Source organism: Arabidopsis lyrata, assembly GCF_000004255.2.
Source record: "Arabidopsis lyrata subsp. lyrata unplaced genomic scaffold ARALYscaffold_135, whole genome shotgun sequence".
Taxonomy (NCBI): Eukaryota; Viridiplantae; Streptophyta; class Magnoliopsida; order Brassicales; family Brassicaceae; genus Arabidopsis; species Arabidopsis lyrata.
The window spans coordinates 10661-16705 of record NW_003302456.1 but is presented as its reverse complement, the minus strand read 5'-3'; positions in this window follow the sequence as shown (position 1 = coordinate 16705).

Sequence of the window (6045 nt, the reverse complement as noted above, 5' to 3'; positions counted from 1 at the left end):
TTATGGTGGTTCTCAATACCTCCAGACCAAAGAAAACGGGAGCACAAGGATTCGATTGCTTTGATGCAGCCACTTGGAAGCTTGAAAGTAGTAATCCAGAAGACAACACAGCCAGTAATCACAGAGGATAATAATTGTAACCTGCCAGCGAAAGAGAGCGACCTCACTGCCCAACTAGTAAACTTCCCTTTTATCTTCTCCACAAGAGGGGAATACTCTGAAATTTTCAGTTTCCTACACATTAAAGGCAGTCCCAAGTAACGAATTGGCAGGCAAGCTTGTGTGAAACCATAATTTGCAATAGCCTGCGATTCAACCTCATTTACTCCAGCCAAGAATAATTCTGTTTTTTCTCTATTCATGTTCAGCCCTGACCAACCCGCAAAATCATCCAAAGTCTCATTAATTCCATGAAGGGAAGAGCTGCCGCCATCGAAAAATATCATCACATCATCCGCAAACATCAAATGAGAGATATTCAAGTTTGATGTTTTAGGATGATAGAAGATATAGCCTGAGGAGTACCTAGATAAGAGAAGCTTCGAGAACACCTCCATAGCCAACACAAAGAGGTAAGGCGACAAAGGATCCCCTTGCCTTAGCCCCTTTGTACTCTTGAAATAACCACCAGAAGCACCATTCACAGAGATAGAGAAGGTCGGGGTAGAGATACACTCAACAATCCACAAAACAAACCTCTCTGGCAGATGAATTCCTCTTAGAGTTGCAGCAATAAAATCCCATCTTACTGAATCAAACGCCTTTCGTAGGTCCACCTTTAACATGCCACTTGGATCCACATTATTTCTGTTGTAGCCATGAACAATCTCGGTCGCCAGCAGAACATTCTCAGACAATAGTCTCCCAGGGATAAATGCAGATTGGGAAGGAGAAATGAAATCAGGCAGCAGGGCCTTTAGCCTATTAGCAAGAAGCTTTGAAACTACCTTGTAAAGAGTGTTAAGACAAGATATCGGCCTAAAATCTGAAGGAGAAGCAGCATTGCAGATCTTTGGAATCAAAACCAGGGTAGTAGCATTCCATTGCTTCAGCAGCTTTCCCGAGATGAAGAATTCCTTTATTGCAGCAAGGACCTCACCACCAACAATGTTCCAGAGACTGATGTAGAATTCTGCAGGGTAACCATCTGGACCGCTAGACTTATTTCTAGGCAATGTGAAAAAAGCCTGCTTTATCTCATCATCAGAGAAAGGAGCAGTCAACGACCTCTGCTGGACCAGAGAGCACCTAAAATCCAGCAGCCTGGTAATATCTGCCTGAATGAATAAAGGAGGAGAGATAACTGGACAGAGCAGCGTTTCAAAAAAATCAACACAAATTTTTTGAATTCCCTGAGGAGTCTCTACCTTTACCCCATACTCATTCAAAAGATAGTGAATATGATTCAAGGAAATCCTGCTATTCACCATCCTATGAAAGTATCTAGAGTTGCAGTCTCCATCACCTAACCAAGTAATAGTTGACCTTTGCTTGTAAAAACGCTCCTCAGCTAAGGCCAGAACATGCCATACTCTTTCTGCTTCTACCACCATTCCAGCGTTTAGAGAAGTAGGGTCAGAGTAGAAGATGCCTTGCCTCTGAATAAGAATGTCATGCGCTTCTTGCACTCTTTTTTCGATACCTGAGTAGTTGTTTCTGCTAAACTCTCTGATAATCTTCTTTAGGGCAATCAGCTTATGAGAAATTCTGAACATATCCGATCCCACAAAGTTAAAAGAGAACCAGTGAAACCCAATGAGAAGGAGAAAGTCCTGATTTTGTAGGAGAAAAGTATAAAATTTGAAGGACTTTTTCTGCTTAGGAGCACCAATAGCAAGGTTTACAGTAGCACAAGCATGATCCGAGAAGTCCGGTTCACTGAAGAGACCAAAAGACAAAGGAAAACTCACAGCCCAGGCATCATTTACTAGTACTCTGTCTAGCTTCTTAGCAATGGGATCTGCCTCCCTCTTATTCCACCAAGTAAAAGAACATCCTCTGAAAGTAAGGTCCTGGAGAGCTGCACTAGCAAGACAGTCCCTGAAGTCCTTAGTAGCTTTGTTAACCCTGAAGCCATCCGATTTCGAGTGCTCATTTGGATTCAGTGTCTGGTTAAAATCGCCAAGAACTGTCCAAGCTTTGCCAGCCACAGCCTGCGACGTAGAAACACTGATCAACTCATCCCAAAGCAAACTCCTAACCTCTTCAATATTAGAGGCATACACAAAAGAAACCACCATTGGAAAAACTGCGTTAGGTAAAACCACTTCACAAGTAACCATTTGTAAGGATTTAGAGATAATGGAGACTTTGACACAGGGGTCCCAGAGGATCCATATCTTGCCTAGATCCGAGTACTCATAGTTGTCTTCAAAAAGCCAGCCAGGCATAAGGGAATTGATGAACTTATCTCTCTTTGGCGGCTGCACATGAGTTTCAATTAGACTACCAAAAATGGGCTTATTTCTTCGAAGCCACTTCTTAAATCCGGTACGATGAGATAGCTTATTAAAGCCTCGGACATTCCAACAAAAAATATCTACACACATTGAAGATATCAGATTTTGAGGCCATTGCCTCGTTCACCTCTGCGATGCTTTTTCGACACCACTTCTGTGAACCCAAACTCATAATGATCGTCCTCTTGGTACCCACCATTGTCGCTAGAAAGCGTGTCTGAAGAATCTGGCTCAGCTTCAGAAGAGCACGCAAAAGCAGACGCGGAGGCAGCCTTTGAATTGCTAGACTCTCCAGCTAACTTTTTACCTGTTAGCTTTGACTCAGAAATAGCCAAGACTCCTGATTCTAACTGAGCAGTGATGACCTGAGGGGATACCGTTGGTTGAAAAACAGGAACAGCCTCTTGCACTGGCTTAACACGATAAACCATCTGTTTCTTTTTCTTTGCTCTAGGACACTTCTGCAGGGAGTGAGCAGTAGAATTACAACCCGTACATGAGACCGGAGCCAACTTGCAATGTTTCACACTGTGACCAATTTCCTTGCAATGCCCACACACGGGTGGCATCCAAGGGCTAGAGACAAGAACTCTCTTAATCTCCCCAGATTGGAACTTGACATTGACCGCCTCAGGCAGCGGCTTACGAGGATCAATGATGGTAAAAACTTTCGCAACCTCGAGGTTTGCCTTACTTGCTGTCAAAGGATGAAGACATTTAGGATCTCCTACTAGCCCCGCAATATGCTCCAGACCATCTTCATTGAAGAATTGCAGAGGAACATTCCTTAGCTCAAGCCAGATTGGAGCCGATGACAATTCTGGCTTAACAGGTACAAAACCAGGTTTCCAATTAGCGACAAACATCGTTTGTCCTTCAATGCTCCACAACCTTTGATTTAAGACTCTTGATCGGGTTTGATAGTTTGGAATTTTGAAGAGGAAGGCATTCCCTTCTAACTTCGAAACGGTGATATCCCTGAAGCGGCGACTCCATATACCATTGACGATAGTATGGATTGTTCCTTGGGAAGGAGGATCAGAATAAAATTGGCCAATGATAAATGAATCCCAAGATTTCTGATGCTTCTCAATGACAGTGTTAGGAATCTCAACACAAGATTCCCCAGAAGGTAATGTGAAAGGAACACCCTTTTTAGAGAGTGGTTTAGATGATCCTTTGAACAAATTCAACCAACTATCATCAGCAGATTTTGAAGAGATAGGTGCAGGGACTCCCGAGACGCAACTTGATGCTCCGGGTCCGATTTCCTTTGAAGCTTTTGCTGGGTCCGTTGTCTTCACAACTTTCGCAGATGGGATGGCAATAGCGTCACCAGACTGGAGCTTGCCGATCTTTTGACTTTCTAGTGGTGGAACATGGAGCTCGAGAGATCCGGAGCTAACTGTAGCAACTTGCGATTTCAGATCTGAAGGAATCGGGATCTGAGTCACACAAGGGTTTTGTAGGTTATAAGGGTTTTTATAGGTTAATACGTTTTTACAAGGGTTTTATGATGGTTTTAAAAGAGGTTAACAAGTGTTTTTAAAGTGTTTTACAAGGCTTTTTGTAGGTTAAAAGGTTTTTACAAGAGTTTAATTTATAAGGTTTTACAAGGTTTTTTAAAGTTTTTTAAAGGGTTTTACAAGGGTTTTTGTAGGTTAAAAGGTTTTTACAAGAGTTTATATAGGTTAATACAAGTGTTTTATAAGGGTTTTACAAGGCTTTAAAAGATTTATGATGTTATTTCTATAAGGAGGTTTTAAGGTTTTTACAATGGTTTTTAAAGTGTTTTACAAGGCTTTTTGTAGGGTTTTAAAAAGATTTTATATAGATCTTACAAGTGTAACAAGGTTTTTTAAAGTTTTTTAAAGGTTTCTCCAAGAATAAACGTAAAAAAGGTTTTATAACAAGTTATGAAAGTTTTTCAATAATATTTTTTAAAAAAGTCACAAAATACTTAATATGTTATGTAATAAAATAAAGTAAAAACTATATTGGAGCCACACAACTACTTTTGTTGTGTCCATTTTGACCACACCGACGACATTTGTAACACCAAAAATATATTTTTAAAAATATATTTAAAAATATATTTAAAGTTTTTTAAAGGGTTTTACAAGGGTTTTTATAGATTTAATACGTTTTTACAAGGGTTTTATGATGGTTTTAATAGAGATTAACAAGTGTTTTTAAAGTGTTTTACAAGGCTTTTTGTAGGTTAAAAGGTTTTTACAAGAGTTTTATAAGGTTTTACAAGGTTTTTTAAAGATTTTTAAAGGGTTTTACAAGGGTTTATGTAGGTTAAAAGGTTTTTACAAGAGTTTTTATAGGTTAATACAAGTGTTTTATAAGGGTTTTACAAGGCTTTAAAAGATTTAAGATGTTATTTCTATAAGGAGGTTTTAAGGATTTTACAATGGTTTTTAAAGTTTTTTAAAGGGTTTTATAAGGGTTTTACAAGGGTTTTTATAGGTTAATACGTTTTTACAAGGGTTTTATGATGGTTTTAAAAGAGGTTAAAAAGTGTTTTTAAAGTGTTTTACAAGGCTTTTTGTAGGTTAAAAGGTTTTTACAAGAGTTTTATAAGGTTTTACAAGGTTTTTTAAAGATTTTTAAAGGGTTTTACAAGGGTTTATGTAGGTTAAAAGGTTTTTACAAGAGTTTTTATAGGTTAATACAAGTGTTTTATAAGGGTTTTACAAGGCTTTAAAAGATTTAAGATGTTATTTCTATAAGGAGGTTTTAAGGATTTTACAATGGTTTTTAAAGTTTTTTAAAGGGTTTTATAAGGGTTTTACAAGGGTTTTTATAGGTTAATACGTTTTTACAAGGGTTTTATGATGGTTTTAAAAGAGGTTAAAAAGTGTTTTTAAAGTGTTTTACAAGGCTTTTTGTAGGTTAAAAGGTTTTTACAAGAGTTTTATAAGGTTTTACAAGGTTTTTTAAAGTGTTTTAAAGGGTTTTACAAGGGTTTTAAAAAGATTTTATATAGATCTTACAAGTGTAACAACTTTTTGAAAACGTAGTAACACCTTTCTCCAAGAATAAACGTAAAAAAGGTTTTATAACAAGTTATGAAAGTTTTTCAATAATATTTTTTAAAAAAGTCACAAAATACTTAATATGTTATGTAATAAAATAAAGTAAAAACTATATTGGAGCCACACAACTACTTTTGTTGTGTCCATTTTGACCACACCGACGACATTTGTAATTTGTTGCAGATTTTCCATACTCCCATCCACTAGGTATTCTCTTTTTCTTAGGCCTGCCACTAGGAACACGAGAAGATGGTGGTCGACAAACAAAAGCAGCAACATCGGCTGGAACCTCCCATTGTGTCCTATCACCAACGGGATTAGAACTCCAAGCCATCTGCAAGCTGGAGCTCAAACCCGTGCAACCTCCCCATCTTCGATCGCTAAAGGGAAGTCCAGTTCATTTTTTTTCAAAGAAAGGAGGTATGACTGTTGTAAAAAATGATAAAGATGAGCTCATACCCACCAGAACTATAACTGGACATAGAATGTGCATTGACTATAGGAAGTTGAATTCTGCATCTGGGAACGATCAATCTTCCACT